Genomic DNA, 16,071 nt, shown 5'->3' on the forward strand with positions numbered 1-16,071 from the left:
AAGATCTCCTGATCTCACTTAGCCAGCCATGCATCCCTCACCACCACTATAATTTGTAACCCTCTGATCTACCAAGAAGCTTGTTGAATCTTCTACTCCTACATCTCCTCATCGAGCATCTCAGGTGCCTACTAAGTGGATGCTTTCTTCTCCACCCATGGCCTCTATCGTCGTCTCTGCCCTCCACCATTGCTCACAACCCCTAGATTTCATCCCATCTGCCATGCAGGGATATCTACCTATCTAACCCTCTACCTCACTTATGGTAGTGGGCCCTGTACTACCTATTTTTGGGGAGCCTACTGGTGCCTACTGTGGGCCTGGTGTTGCTCCCCCCAAAGGATGTAAATTATGGGATGGGGTGACCAATAAGATATGCCTGATATGTTGTCATCACCCCTGCATTGGCTACCTCTAGGTGGTAGTCCCACTATGTTGCAACTAGGTTGCACACATTGATCATCAATCGCCTTACATCTAGCCTTGCCATCCATCCCTATGTCAAATCCTTTGCGACTCTTGTATACGCACAAAACTCTTGGGAATGTCCTGTTGCCTCCCATACTGCCTCCATACTCGACTGATGGTGAACCACTTGATAATCTATGTAGTCTTGACTACCAGCGGCCATGAGCTAAACATCCAACTGAGCTCCCTAGGAACATCACCCCACTCCTCGGTCTCTTGCCAGGGCCACCATGCAATGAATACTAGGTCATCGAGATGGGCCCTCCACTACTCCATCTTACCCAAGCTTGCTTGGATAATATGTCCTCTGTATCTACAAATGTATGGCTCTACAGGCTCTGGGGCATCCTTAAAAATTGATTGTGTGACTAGTAGATGCTCCCATGCCTAGACCTATAACACATACACACTAGTATCCATACTCTTCCACTCATGGTACACTATCATATGCATCTCATAGAACATATGGGTAGGCATGCACTGACCCCATTTGAATCTTTCTGGGGCATCCAACATCCTCTACAACATGATCCCCCATCCACACTCTAGTCCATGCTACCCTCTATTAGGTACCAAGAAGTAGCTAATCAATATGGCCAAAATTTTGGCCAATCTATGTGTCTGCCCATATGTGTGGACAAGCTCATCCTAGGTGATGGCCCATCCAATCACTAACTATCTCCCAAAAATGGTACATAATGCCTCTATACTTGCTTGGAGCATTGTATCATATGATACCCTCGGCCAATGAAATGGTATGCTCAAGATTCGATATATGTCCTCAGGAGTCACAGTAATCTCTCCTTGAGGAAGGTGGAAGGTGTTCATTTTTTAATGGAAATGTTCTACCAATGCAGTCAACAAGCCATGATTCACTAGCAATGTTGGGATTTGGCATAGATATGTGAGCCCCAATCTATCTATATGATCCATGTCCTTTGCCTCTAGGCTCCACAACAAATCCCCATACGGTGGATAGTGAGATCTGAACGAAACATCACCAAAGACCTCCTGCACAAATGAATAAACAACAGTGACAAGAACATGGTCAGTACTCGATCAACAAATCAGAATGATGAAGAAATGAATGCAAAGATCACTCTAAAAACATTAAAAAATGCAATTTTTAAACATATTGTTGTCACAGATTTTCACATGAAGATTTATTTCCTCGCATGAAAATTCATTTCTTCACATGAGAATGTATATCTTCACGCAAGAAAATAGGTTCTTGCTTGAAAAAGTTCAAGTTCCCGCACATGCTCAAATCCCTGTGTGAAGAAAGAAGTTTTTGCATGAAGAGAGACAATCTCACACGAAAGATGACAATCATTTTTGCAAAATTCTAACATTCTTCGCATAAGAAATGGGTATCTCCCACACAAGAATCCCCATCGATGCGCACGAAGATATGCCAAGTGCGAATCTTTGTACAAAAAGAGAGAGCCTTCATGCGAGAAAGGAAAATCTCGTGTGGAGACCAATGTTGACCACCTAAAAATGTTCTAAAAGTGCAATAAATGACCTTGAAATATGTGAAAATAAAAGTACAAAGCTTAGATATTGATAACTCACTGGAGGTCTGTAGTCTACCGATCGACTATGTCATCAAGAGTGCTCAAAATGATGATATCTCACATTCACTTCCATACCTCTCTTAGAGCTCAAATTCACTAAAAGACAAAATACACAAATTAATTGATAATTACCCCTTGGGCCCTTATATAGGGGTTGACCTAGTTTTTGAAAGTGCTCTGATTTGCACAAAAATCACCTCGTTGCTAATTTGACAATTTTGAATCCATTTTTGAGATCGAATTCAAAATCTAACTCATCGAACTGCCTCAAAAATGCATTTTAAGATTTTGCAGACCAATGTGATCGAACGCTTGTGCAATTTGAATTTTTTTGATATTTTGGGATTCCTGGATTTATTTCAACTCAAAATTCTTCATATTTTCAAAATCTATTTCAAAAATAGTCAACTCAAGTCAACCATGGCCAACTCTGGTCAACTTTTTCTTAAACTTAGTCTTCTGGGCCTCAAAATCATGCCAAATTAACTCTGAATTTTCTTCTAATTATTCTTATTTCTTCTACATTCTGCTGAATTTTGGATTTCTTCTACATATCTTTCTCTACTACTTGATGTCACATTTATGATGTGTCATCTTTCAATTTCACTCCCAAGGAGGCAGGATGATTACATCATTGAATCCTTATTTCTTGGGGCATCTTGTTCCCATCTTATGTCCTCATCATTCGGGACATCTCACCACTAGGAACATATTGTTTCCTTCTTTCTAGCATCTTTGTCATCTTTTTCATCTTGTGATCATTTGATTATAGGTATTGGGACAATCTAAACCTCTACTCCTTAGGATTAAGCCTCATTCTAGGGATGATTCTAAGACTTATAATTTGATATTGCTACCTTTTATCAATTCAAGTATCTAGGTGTTCTATCTGGATCCTTAAAGATTAAGCTCTATCCTGGAGACAGTCTTTTAAATGCTTATCAATTCAAGTATCCAAGTGTTCTATCTAGATCCTTAAAGATTAAGATCTGTCCTAGAGATAGTCTTTTAAATACTTATCAAATCTCAGGTATTTAGGTGTTCTATCTAGATCCTTAAAGATTAAGCCCCATTCTAGAGATAATCTTTTAAATGTTTATCAATTTAGGTATCTAGGTGTTCTATCTGAATTCTTAAAGATTAAGCTTCGTTCTAGGGATAATCTTTTAAATGCTTATCAATTTAGGTATATAGGTGTTTTATCTAGATCCTTAAAGGTTAAACTTTGTTCTGAAGGAAATCTTTAAAATGCTTATCAATTTAGGTATCTAGGTGTTCTACTTGGGTTCCTTAGGATCAAGCTCCATTTTGGAGATGGTTCTTAAAAGCTTATCAATTGGTCTCCATATCATCAACTTCAGAACCAATCTCATCTTTGTGTCATGCTTTCTAATTTTCTTTGAACTAAATGTGTTGCTCACACATTCATTCAAAGAGGGGCAAAATGTAATACCCCAAAATTGGCTCATTGCCATTATAACAATTTTGGCCTATCTGATCAATTCTAAAGTCTTATTTAATTAGGCAATTATCATTCTAATTGTCGCTACTTGACTTAATTGTCAGATGCAGAAAACCCTAATCTGCATTCATCATGCTTGTTATTTAATTCCTATAGTATTTACTCATATTAGTGGCATTGAAACTTATTTGATTTAAATTTAATTTAATCTAAAGTATTTATACTTTATTAAATTAAATTATCCCCTAAGGTTAATATACTACGGAGTTAAATTTATTTAATTTAATAAATATACTTATTCTAATCAATTGGATGAAACTCTTTAATTGAATGGAAAAGGTATTAATGAGGTCATATCTCATTTTATTATACTAAAAAATCTTTCTTAATTCTATTCTTCAGTTCTAAATGGAAACTCTAAGTGAACTATCTCTTGAATTGGAATCTATCTAGTTAACTTGATCTCCCACCCATGAAAAGTTTGGTTAACTGCTCATCACACTCAGATCATAAATAGTTCACTTCACCTACACAAGGAAGTTTCCATCTTAACTGAATCTTTGTTTCAATCCTGACCATCGATCTGAGTTGATCTCACCCATTGATGGATTCCAAGAATTTTATTTAAGGGACTCATAATTCCTCATTAAGGAGGTTGTATTGAATTGATATCGAATTGCTGTTGAAATTTATACTCACTTAGCTCATATATTTGCACATGCTCACATTCCTAGCTTAATCTCATTTAGTTCAAATATGCATATGTTTAATCTAGTTTTTTTTACATGTTTTTAGATTAAGCATATATCTCATTTTAGATTACATTACATTCTTACATAGATTAGTTGCATATCAAATCCTTCATTCTTAGAGGGTCTAGTTGCCTAAGCCTCATCTCTGAGGATATTAAATAGGAAAAATCCCTTTAGATAGGAGGAAACAGGTCACATTGTCGAGTGTTCTAGATGAACAATTCAATGTTCATTCCAAGATGACTTTACGGGTAATGACCACATTGAAGTGTGTGTGTTAAACAGAGGCCACATTCCACGCATAAAGTTGGGACCCATTTTTCCTACTTTCATAGCTTTTCTAGGTTAGCTTCCTCCTAAGCTTCACTTAAGGGGGGGGGGGGGGGGTGTTAGAGTACGTTGTTTATTACTCTAGTTGCTTTAACTCTCTTAGGTGCATATAATTAATATTTTATATTGTGAAAACCTAGTTTCTTTTTCCCTCTAGGGTTTCATTCACCTTTAAAGGTTGAGCTTTTGTGTTTTTGTTTTCATAACTTAGAATACATTTTTCGCTCTCATATTTTTGAGAACTTCTAAGCTTTTTTTTTTCCATTTTCTAGTTTCTCTTCATTGTAGGATATTTGCATGTAGGTTTTCTTAAGGATCTATGAAGTTGGTTTTCTCAACTTCAATAGCTAGAATATGTGAACACCAAAGAACATATTGCTGACATATTCACAAAATCCTTACCTAAAGATTCTCATGAATATATTAGAGGTAAATTAGGGGTGATTCTCCTAAAAAAAATTTCTTACAGGGACAAGGTGCATTCCATCAAATGTGCTAATCAAAATATCTTACACATTGATACAAAAAAATTATGCTTTGGGAAATTCATAAGGTGGATAGTCAAGTACAACATAATAGATTAGTCATAGACAGATGACAAAAATATCCAAACTTGAAAAATCTACATAACTTAGATGTATGAAGAGTTTGTACCTTAGAAAGCTAAGTGTCTTTGGCATTGTTGTCAAAGGGGGAGATAAGATATTGAGTTAAGGAGAGATATTAAAAAGAGGGAGAATATTCAAAAAGATTATTGTCAAAGAGGGAGATATTGAAAGAATACACAAAGAGGGAGAGATATAAAAAAGCAATAGAGGGAAAATATACAAAAGGAGATCTATTATTTTAGAAGGAGAAGATTAGAAAAAGAAGATTCAAAATTTCAGTGTATCATCTTAAAATTGAAGCTCTTCAGTGCTAAGAGTGTTTAGCCCTCTAAGTAAGTGGTTTGGGGTTGTGTCAGGTGCCTTGAATAGGTGTTTGCACGGATCTAGCTATTTTCCCCTTGTTCTATTGGAAGAATGAATGCTGATGATATTCCTATAGGGGAGTATTTTAGATACATGGCTAGATTTTTATCATGATAATATATTACATTCATGACTATGTTTGTCATTCATGTCAACATGGTAGACTTTTGTGGTATCATACAAAAGAATAGTAGAAAGATTAAGTTGGTATGGAAGATTAGTTGAGTATTCTCACTATACAAGGTTATGAGAGATAGTTTTGAGTATCTAGTAAATGCAGTTAACATCGAGTGAAGAAATGTTAAGTCTATAAGAAGTTATGTAAGTTTTGGTGTTGTCTATTCTAAGATAGAGTTTACAGAAGCATGTTTTGGTAAACTTGTAATATCTCTTAGAAAAATTGTTATTCTAAGAATTGAGGTTGAGAATGTGTAGAAGACATGTTGGTGATGACATGGCTAAGCTTGCACATCATAATATTGCACATTTAGAAATATATTCAAGTTGCAAGGTGAAAGATTAATGTTATCACTAAGTTTAACATGTTCTTAATGTGGTCTTATAATAATTAATTGAGAAGATGTAATAGCCAAGTCAGGGAATTATTTTATGGATTTATTATAAAGGAAGGGCATTTTAATTTATCTTAGGAGCATGATATGAGATGATTATAAGCAACAAAAAAGAGTGGAATGCAAACTTGAGCAAAGTAGAGTGAAAGTAAAGGAAACTTCATTGCCAAGGTTTTATTGTGTGATCCAAAGTTTGATACTTGGATTAGAGGTTCATGACTTAGTCTACAAGGTCTAAAAAAGGAAATAGGAAATTAATAGTAAGTTACTTATTTGGGCAGTGAGCTCTTCTTGTAATTGAAATTGCATGTTTGGGTAGTGGGCTCTTCTTGCATACATTGTACTATAACTCTTAACATGTTTGGAATCTCCTAATAGGGATTCAAAGTCTCCTAACAGGGACTCTATGTACTAATTGTTGAAATAGACTCCTAACAGGTTCCATCCTCTAATAAGAAATATTTATATTATTACATCATATTGTGGGTATCATTTTCATCATGGTTTTCCCTTTGATCAATGGTTTTTGCAGTTAACATATCTAATGTAATTGTCTATGTGCACTTTGTTATGGCTACTATTTATTTCAAATAAATGGATAAGATTTTTGAAGGTTGATAAATTTTCTAATTATTGGATATCTAATTCACCCCCCACACCCCCTTCTTAGTTATCTTGGTGGACTATTATTTCTAACAATTGGTATCAAAAGATTAGGCCCTTGAAGATAAAGTTTAACACCTTTGGGAAATCCATGGCAAGCATGTTCAAGAAGATAGTCCTGAATTTGATGGAGGAAATTTTGACACCCAGACGATGGAGCTTCTTGGTAAGGGCTCAGAATTGTGTATAGTTTTGAGCATTGAGTTTTTGGATAAAGGCACAAGAAAAAATAAGTTCAGATATGAAGAAGACATGAAGATCAAGGAAGGTATTGATCTGGTTATGAAAAAAGAAAAAAGAGGTATGGAAATTTTTTCTAGGACATGTAATGAGTTTTGTCTTTTACATCTGCAAGCCCTAAAAGAGTAAGAAAAACTAGAAAAAAAATTCTATCTGATGAAGATGAATAATTTAAAGCAAGTATGGAAAGATTCTTCAAAGATTGTGATAATGAGCTTGAAATGGTTAATGAAAAGGAAGTAGTAGAAGAGATAGCTTTGGTAAATTTTGTTTATCTAAAGGCTAACCATGAAAATGTGGAAGTTATCATTAAAATTGATTTATAGAATGAAGGAGAACTAAGGGAGGAACAAATCTTGGAACCTTCAATAGAGCAAAGAGTTGAGATAACAACTCCTACTTTAGGAAAGAATATAACAAAGAATCATCCACCCAAGAAGATCATCAAAAAGTAGAGATAAAGATATAATGACAAGAAGAAAATTCAATGAAGAACTATGTTTGATATCTCAAGTTAAAACTAAGAATGTAGATACATCATGTAAAGATGACTATTAGAAGCAAGCTATGAAAGAGGAATTGGATCAAATAGTAAAGAATAAGACATAGGAATTGGTCCCTGGATTAGTAGGCAAGAATTTAATAGGAACTAAATGGGTATTTGGGAACAAGATGAATGAACAAGGTGAAGTTGTAAGGAACAAAGCAAGATTGGTATGTAAAGCTTACTCATAGCAAGAAGGAATAGACTATGATGAAACCTATGCTCCTATGGAAAGAATAGAATTAGTAAGATTATTCTTAGCATATGCAACATATAAGAAATTTAAAGTATATCAGATGGATGTCAAGTCAACATTTATGAATGAAGAACTTGAAGAAGGGGTATACATTGAACAACTTGAAGGTTGTCCTTTAATAGATGACAAGGACATAGTATGAAGACTGAAGAAAGCATTATATGGCTTGAAGCAAGCACACAAAACTTGGTATACAAGGCTAGGAAAGCATTTGACAAAGCTTGGATATAACAAAGGTATGGCTGATAGCAATCTTTATTGGAAAGAAATTAATGATGGATTAATAATTTTGGTAATATTTTTTAATGATATCAAATTTGGAGGAAATAATGAGAAAAGTGACAAGTTTTCAAAAGAAATGAAGAAATAATTTGAAATGAGTATGATAGGAGAAATGAAATATTTGTACTATTATAGATTATATAGGATAAAGAAGGAATATTTAATTCTTAGACTAAGTACTTGAAGGATTTAGTAAAGAGGTTTGCTTTGGAAACATGTAAACCTATTGGAACACCTAAGGTAACTAGACATAAGTTATGTACAAAGGATAAGACACCTATTATTGAGAAAAAGAAGTATAGATCTATGATTGAAGGTTTGCAATATCTTACTCACACAAGGCTAGATATGGAAAATGTAGTTGGAATTGGTGCAAGATTCCAAGCTGATCCCAAAGAAGCACATTATGTAGTAATCAAAAGGATATTTAGATATTTGAAAGGAACAAGGGAGTTTGGATTGTGGTGTGATAAGTCTAATAATTTTACTCTATGTACTTATACTGATGCTAATTGGGTAGGCAGTATGGATGACAGAAAGAGCACTAGTGGTGGAGCCTTCTTTCTTGGTGAAAGATTTGTTTCTTGGCTAAGAAAGAAGTAGGATTGTACCTCACAGATTACAATAGAATCATAAAATGTTTCAACAATAAACAATCATAATCAAGTTGTTTGGATGAATCATATGTTGAAGGATAAAAGGATAGAAAGTAGTGAACCTATTGTCATACATTGTGACAATAAAAGCATAGTAAATATGTCTAAGAATCTAATGTTTCATTCTAAGACCAAGCACATTTCTATCAAGTATCACATGTTGAGAGAGAAAGTTGTAGAAAGGAAAGTAGATTGGAGTATGTGAGCACTAAAGGGCATATTGTAGGTATTTTCACTAAGCCTCTTCCCAAAGATATTTTTGAGTATTTGTGAGGTATGCTAGGGGTTATGCCCCTTCCTACATTAGAGTAGAAGATGTAAGAATGCATCAATCAGTGTAACAAAACACCATTGTTTTTCTAGACTAAATGTTGATGCTTCCTGTATGGGGGAGTATATGTGATAGCAGATTCATCTATTATTCTTGTTGGATGTTTTTTTTTGAATAGCGTCTTTAGACATTTGGGCTAGTAAGAATTAGTTGTTTCAGAGTTTTTTGGTTGCTGAAACCTTTGACATTGATGTCAATGGGGGAGAAGATTAGCATGAAAAAAAAGTTGGAAAACAACTAAGAACAAGTACAACATGTTCAAGAGAAGTTTAGTAGTTTGGAAGAAAATAGTTTGGGAGAATGATAAATGAAGAGGATTTGAAAAGAAAGGTTAACAGTCTTCTGTAGTTGTTATTCTTGGTACTAGATGTTTGTTATCTATGTTTATATCAATTCCAAAGGGGAAGAATGTTGGAAGTATGAATTTTGATGCTATTCCTATGGGGGAGTATTTAAGATACATGGCTAGATCATTATCATGATGATATGTTACATTCATGACTATGTTTTTCATTGATGTCAACATAGTAGTCTTTTGTGGTATCTAACAAAAGAACAACAAAAAGATCAAGTTGGCACTAATGGCTAGTTGAGTATTCTCACTATTTGAGGTTATTGGAGACACTTCTAAGTATCTACTATATGCACTTAACATTGGCTGAAGAAATGTTAAGTCTGGAAGAAGTTATGCAAGTTTTGGTTATGTTTGTATTGAGATAGAGTTTATAGAAGTATTTTTTAGTAAACTTATTATATCTCTTAGCAAAAAATTTATTTTGAAAATTGAGGTTGAGGCTATGTAAAAGACATGTTGGTGATGACATGGCTAAGCTCACTCATCATAATATTTCATGTATGGAAATATATTCAAGTTGCAAGGTGAAAGATTAATGTTATCGCTAAGTATAATATGTTCTTAATGTGGTCCTACAATAATTAATTGAGGAGGTGTAATGATTGACTCAAGGAATTTCTTTATGGATTTGGTATAAAGGAAGGACATTTTCCTTTATATTAGAAGCATGATATGAGATGATTGTAGGAAGAAAAAAGAGAAGACTATGAAGTTGGGCAGAGTAGAGTGAAAGTGAAGGAAACTTCATTGCCAAGGTTTTATTATGTGATCCAAAGTTTGATACTTGGATTTGAGGTTCGTGACCTAGTCTACAAGGTCTAATAGTGATTGGATCAATTGAAAGAATAGAGGAAATAGGAACTTAATAGTAAATTACTTGTTTAGGAACTAAACTCTTCTTGTAATTAAAATTGCATGTTTGGGAAGTGGGCTCTTCTTGCATACATTGTACTACAACTCCTAACATGGTTGGCACAACTCCTAATAGGGTTAGAATCTCCTAATAGGGATTCAAAGTCTCCTAACAGGGACTCTATGTACTAAATGTTTTAATAGACTCCTAATAGCATCATTTCCACTAGGGTTTTCCCTCTAATCAAGGGTTTCCCTAATTAACATTTTTGGTGTAATTGTTTATGTGTACTTTGTTACTATTTGTTTTGGATGAATGGATTAGATTGTTTAAGGTTGATAAATGTTTTAATTATTGGACAACTTATTCACCACCCCCATCCCTCCCAATTATCTTGGTGGACTATTTTTTTTAACATGTTCCACTTCTCTCTCTATTTCCAGCCTCTTTCTGACAACTTTACCTATGAAACTGAAGACTTTGACTTTTTGGGTCAAGGAAAACTTGTAGGGTCAAGGTCAACCTTGAACTTGACCTAGGTCAAGGATGACCTTGACCAAGACTTAGGGTAGGGTCGACCTCGTCCCTGACCCTAGGTCCAATTTTCAAGTTCTAGGAGTTTTGGGATATTAGGCTTTGGAAAGTTTCATTTTACTGCTTTTGGGCAGCTATTTTAGGTTTTAGAATGGTGAATTCTTAAATTCCATTTAATCTAGGTCTATTTTTAGGGGTTAGGGTTAATTGGGATTTAATTCTCCAATGTTTGCCTTCTCTAGAAGTTTGTGCCCTAGATATCTATATAAGCAAGCCTTCTCCTCTCATTTTCTCTAAGAATGAATAAGGTGATAATACAAACCTAGAAGAGGATGCATTATTATATCAGATGATCCATTATCAAGCATTCAAGCACTCAAGCATCCAATTCATCAAGGAGATCCATTGTTAGCCATTGAAGGATTCAAACTCTATGGAGCCGTCTTGTCAAAGATTTCTCCATTGACATTCATTCAAGCCTCTTCCTATGCTAAGATCCATTCAAGATTGGTGTTGAAGATCTAATTCCATTGATTTGAGACAACCTACATACATTCCTACACTCCTTTTGAGCATCCATTCTTGTGGATTCAAGGATTCAAATCTTGCACAAGGATTTCAATATAAGCAAGGTGAATAGTTTCATTTACTTTGTTTATACATTTTGCAATTTCAATTACATTTCAAGGTTGATTCAAAACTAGGTTTTGACCAAGGCAAACCCCCCATCCAAACAAAAAATCATTTTTCTTGTAGGTACAGATACTGGACAACAAATTTAATTGTAGATTCAGATACCCTTTTCATTGAACTTCTAGGATTCGTGAATAGATTTTTTGTTGGACTAGTGCAGGTCAAGCTTGACTTTTTGGGGTAAGATTGTTCCTCGCTATCTAGGTCATGGTTGGCCTACCCTCGGAAGGACAAAATTTTTCTGGATTTTCTCTGTCTCAACATTTCTAATAAGGACTAGGCTATAGAATTTCCCAAAACTATGTATAGACATTAAAAAAAAAAAGCATTTTCTAGATCTTCCCTACTTTAAGGTTAGTATTTTTCTTTTACTCATTCAAGGTTTCAAGTACTTAGTTTCTATAGTAGATTATAAGGTTTCCTCCTTTCTTCATATTCTCTATTGTTTGATTCATTTTTGCATTGATTAGTTCCTTGTGGTTAATCTATTTGGATAATTCCTTTTGGGAATTTGGGTTAAGGATATATCCTATTTTTCCCCTACACATATTTTCTTCTACTCATTTTGTTGAACTCAACATGCTTACCCTCTTTTGTTTTGTCAAATTAGATGCCTTATTGTGTTTTGAGGCGTTATATTTCCTTTTATCTTATCTTGTTGGTGTTAGATTTGTCTTTTATATTAAATATTGCATGATAATTATATTTCTTGCACTTATATTTCAAAAATACAAAAAATTACAAAATCTCGATAGAAATACAAAAATATTCATGCTTTATGTTTTCTTAGTCTAGTTCATTTGTATTGCATTGATTTATGAGCTTTATTACTTCTACTCCTACTTCTAATCTTCTAGTTAGATGATGTTATAGACTTATGGGTACCTTTGATCATTAGTCTTCTTCTCCTTTTCTTAGAATCCTATATGAGAATTTGCTTCTTCCTAATTCTAATCCTATTATGGAGTAACAATATTCTCACTCGTCTCATGATGAGGATGATTCTTTAAGAGTTTTTCCTGAACAAGTCCAAAAACTTTCAATTAAACTTGATAAAATGGGTAATTGGCTTATTCAAGAAAACCATAATCAAGATTCTATTCAAGCTATAGAGCCTCTTAAGAAATTTCTTTGTGATAATGATCAAGATGTTAATCTCTTACTTGGTATTACTCACCTTGTGCATTCAAATGTTAAATCTTTAGCTCAAGAAGTTCAAGATTTAGGGTTGATTCCTCCTATCACTAGTGTAGAACCTTCTTCTATTATTTTACCTAGTGTTCCTATCTATACTCCTTCTTTGGAGAATGTGACGACTCCCTCTATTCCTATGACTTTTCCTCCCGTGTCCCTTCCTAAATCAAAATCTTCTTATCTTAATGTTCCTTTTACTTATTCTAATCCTCTACCAACTATGGTTCCAAGTGTTCCTCTAGTTGTGTATTTAATTCCTTTAGCTTCCTACACTTTACCTAGTGTTTCTAATATTATTATTCCTCCTATTTCCTCTAATGATTCAATAGTTATCAGTTTGGCTCAAACTATGTCATCTTTACTACAACAACTTGCATCCTTGACTAAAAAAAAGTTTATTATTCCTATTTATGACATGGGAAGTCCTTTGTCTCGAGATATCATTCGTACTCCCATTCCTTAGCAAGCTGATATTCCTCATCTTGAGAATTACAATGGCAAGGGAGACCTTGTTCATCACCATAGGATTTTAACCAAGTTTTTTGCTAGAACATTTCATGACAAGGCATTATAATAGCTTTCTTCCTTGCCTCCATATTCTATTGATTCATTTCCACAAATTGACAATTCTTTTATTCAACAATTTAAAAACAAAATTGGTTTGCAAGTGTCTTTGACTAATTTGATGCATTGTAAACAAAGTTCTAAGGAAAAATTGACTAAATTTTTTGGTTATTTAAGAATTTACAAGCTCAAATTTCCTATCATGTTCCTAATATTGATATTCAAAGTATGTTTATTTCAAATTTGTAAAAGGATATTAGAGATAAGATTTTTCTTACTAAATTTACCTCTTTTCAACAACTTTGTGCAATGCTTCATCATTATCAATTACAAGTGAGTCAATTTGAGAGCAACACTCCAATGAAATATGTTCCTATTAATAAAAAGTGATGTTGCTCCTAATCTAAATAAATCTCAAAAATTCAACAACTATGTCAAGATAAAAAAACAAGCAAATACAATTGTTGATGAAGTTTTTGTTGCATCTCATAATGTCACTTCTGCATCCACTACTTTTCAATTAAATTGTATGTTTACTCCTCTTTCTAAATCTTTACATTCTATTATGAATAGGTTGTTAATTTTTAATATGATTACTTTACCTCCTATTTGACCTCTTTTACCTACTATGATTGCATCTAAATCTTTTGATCCTAAAGCTTTTTTTCAATATCATTGTCAAAATAGTCATGATAGTGGGAAATGTTATTCTTTAAAACATAAGTTTTGATATTGAATCACTCTAATGCCTTATCTGTTGGTAATTTTGATGGTAGTGAGAATAAATTTTTCTCATCCTAATCAAATCCTCTAACCTATACAAATCCTTTACCTCAAAATGATACTAATACCATTGTTCAATCATCTTCTATGGATATCATGTATGATTCAAAGATGGATGATCTTAATCATATTGTTAAGAAAGTGGAGCATGTTTTTCAATCTGTATCTCCACCTTAGCCTCAACCTCGGCTTCAATCTCAAGTTTCATTTTAATCTCAACTAAAACCTAAGCCTAAATTGAAGACTCAACCTAAACCTCAAGAAAAACCTAAACATAAAAGACTTCAGGAAATTTTGATTACCTTCAATGACTTTGAGACTATTAAAACTCTTGATGGTCCCCTTTATATTGTTTCTAGGGTTTCTCAGATACCTAGTCATGGTTGTCTGGTTGATCCTACATTCTTAGTCAATGTTATTACTGGAGATAATCTTTTTATGAAAAGATTGCAACATGATGTTTATGATACATCTGATGTGTGGATTCAAAATTATAATGGTTTTCTTTATCCATCATTTGGTTTGATTAATTTATTGGTTGAACTTTGTGAAAAAATTGTGAACATTATCTTTGTTTTTGTTCCTACTTCTAATCAGTTTCAAGTTAAGTTTAGTTTTCCATGGTTAAATGCCATTTATGTTGTTGCTTCACCTATCCATTAATGTCTTAAATTTATTCATGATGAAGAAGTAAATATGGTTAATCATAGTTTATATCACACTTCTAGGACTAGGGATTGTGCTACACTTGACTTCTTTTGGCCTTCATTACCTAATTCATGTCCTTCTCAACCTGATCATCTTTTCCATTCATATCAACCTTATAAGAATCATAAGAATCTCAAGTTAAGTTTACTTCATGTGGATCATAATCATGGTCTTTTTCCTACACCTTCCATACCTCTTTTATCTATGCCTTCTACATCTATTAATAAAGCTCCTCTTGTTTCTTGTTAGTCTATTGATAATCTTATTAATCCTCCTATAGAACTTGTTTCTCCTAGTTCTCAACACATTTCAAGAAAGAGAAAATTTAATTGATCTTCTAATAAATATCATAAGAAGCATTATGCTCAACCTAAAGCTCATAATTCTATTCTTCAAAAATCTTTAGCTTCTTTGGATACAACTATGCATGATGTGTTAGAAGAATTTGTTGTTAATATTGATGTTAAGATGCATGATTTTGATGATTCCATTTGTATCTTAGATCATATTTTGATCAATCTAGACAAAAAAGATATTCTTAATGATACTAGTGATGTTAATGATGAATATGAAACTATTGAAATTGACATTGATTTACCTCATATGCTTTCCTCACAATTGACAATTACAGCTAGTATCAAATATTGTGATTCTCAAGAGGATCCTTGTTTGGAAATTACCCTCATTCCAACTATGTTGGATATAGTTCCCCTTGCAAGTTACCCACCTTCCCTAAAAGATATAGAATGAGATGGGGAGAGTAGGTAGTGCACTTGATTGGCTAGTCATTCATGGTAGTCTTTTGTGTGTTTTTCTATTGTATTGTGTTTCTCCCGTAATGTGTTTGCTACATTTTGTTAGATTATTTTATAAAATCTTTATTTCTTTGTTGGTGCAAGGTGATAAAGGAATTGAACCAATTATACTATTCCTCTATATGTATGTATCTCTATTCTTCCATATGTTGTTTCATGTTATGTTGTACCCGTTCTAGTGTTTGTAAATGTTTCTTTATGTAATCTTCTTGGATCTGTGACTCGGTAGCACTAATTTTTTTAGTCTCCAGGTCACGGTCCAAAAATATTCTTCTTTGTATCTCTTATGTGATATTTCATCATTTGTAATTATATTTATACTTTATTTGAGGAATGATGTCAATTCATTTGCAAAATATATATATATATATATATATATATATATATATATATATATATATATATATATATATATATATATATATATATATATATATATATATATATATATATATATATATATATATA

Source organism: Cupressus sempervirens, chromosome 10, assembly GCF_028749045.1.
Source record: "Cupressus sempervirens isolate cs-2001-9-10 chromosome 10, ASM2874904v1, whole genome shotgun sequence".
In the NCBI taxonomy this organism is placed as follows: Eukaryota; Viridiplantae; Streptophyta; class Pinopsida; order Cupressales; family Cupressaceae; genus Cupressus; species Cupressus sempervirens.